Genomic DNA, 1494 nt, shown 5'->3' with positions numbered 1-1494 from the left:
TGATGTTGGGTGTGGGAGGGGCAGGGGAGGAGCTGTGATGTGGGGGGAGCTCAGAGAAGGGGATGGGGGGTGATGTTGGGTGTGGGAGGGGCTGCAGAGGGGGCTGACGGTGGATGGGGGAGGGGCAAGGGAGATGTGATGTGGGGGGAGCTCAGAGAAGGGGGTGATGCTGGGTGTTTCTAGGGGGCCCTGACCCCTGGCTGGCTGTGCCTGTTGATGTGCTAGGATCAGGCTCATGCACGGACCTGCTGCCCCATGGTCTGCGCGGGGGTCACACAAGGATGGGGGCGTGGCAGAGTCTGGAGCAGACGGGACACCCCAGTAGGGAACAACAGACCGGGCTGGCTGCTGTCACGTGGGAAAGGGCCCCTCAGCCTGGGACAGCCCCACCTGCCTTTCCTGCCCTGCTGCCTCCCAGCCTCACCCTGTCTGTGGAACTGCTGGGGAGCGGGAGCAGCCAGGGCTGGGCCCTACTGGGGGGAAGCTCGCAGCCAGGGCTGGTCACTGCTGGGGGAAACTCGCAGCCAGGGCTGGTCACTGCTGGGGGGAAGCTCACAGCCAGGGCTGGGCCCTGCTGGGGGGAAGCTCGCAGCCAGGGCTGGTCACTGCTGGGGGAAGCTCGCAGCCTGACACATCCACAGAGGTGTAGTAGGGAGAGAGAGCCTGGAGCACTGGGCCTGGTGCAAGACCTGAGGCTGAACCAGAGGCTGAGACCGAAGTCAGGCCATGGAGTAAAGCGGACGCTCACAGGTTCATTTCCCAGTACGTGAAGTTGGCCAATATCTAGGCAGTAGATATTTCCATAAAGCCATTCCCCTGAGCGCAGTCACATCCCAGTCTGGTACCAGAGCAATGAACAGGGATGGAAATTCCCGCTGCTGACTGAGCCACTCCTTGCTATTAAGCACGCGTGTGTCAGTGTGCCTGTAACCACAGAGACAGGGCGCTGGGACTGCGCCTAGGGGACAACAAACCTGGCTGGGTGCCTTTGTCACTAAACCATGCCTGGGGTCTAGCTGTATGAGTAACAGCTGCCGTATCCGCTGGGAATAGTGATAACAGCAGAGCTCCAAGCCCCAGCTCTGGGCGGCCGTTACTCAGACGCCATTGCAGCCTTCAGCACTTAACCAACGGGGCAGTACTGTCGAGGTCTGTGGCACCCGCTACATACACAGCGCACCGAGCGAGCACACGCACGCACGCCAGCCAACAGCCAGGGGGCAGCATGCTGACATTCAGTTTGGAGTCAGCTCCACTGGTAAAATAAGTACGGGGGAGCGAGGCGCAAGGGGAGCGAGCAACAGGCGAATGGGGGGAGTGAGCAGCAGGGGCACGATGGAGCGAGCTGTGGGGGCACGGGGCAGCGAGCAGTGGGGGCATGGGGCAGTGAGCAGTGAGCAGCCGGGGCACAAGGGAGCGAGCAGCCGGGGCACGGGGCAGTGAGCAGCGGGGGCATGAGGGAGCGAGCAGCAGGCGCACGGGGGAGCGAGCAGC

The sequence above is a fragment of the Trachemys scripta genome, chromosome 2 (assembly GCF_013100865.1).
Source record: "Trachemys scripta elegans isolate TJP31775 chromosome 2, CAS_Tse_1.0, whole genome shotgun sequence".
Taxonomy (NCBI): domain Eukaryota; kingdom Metazoa; phylum Chordata; order Testudines; family Emydidae; genus Trachemys; species Trachemys scripta.
Note: the sequence above shows the minus strand (reverse complement) of the source record.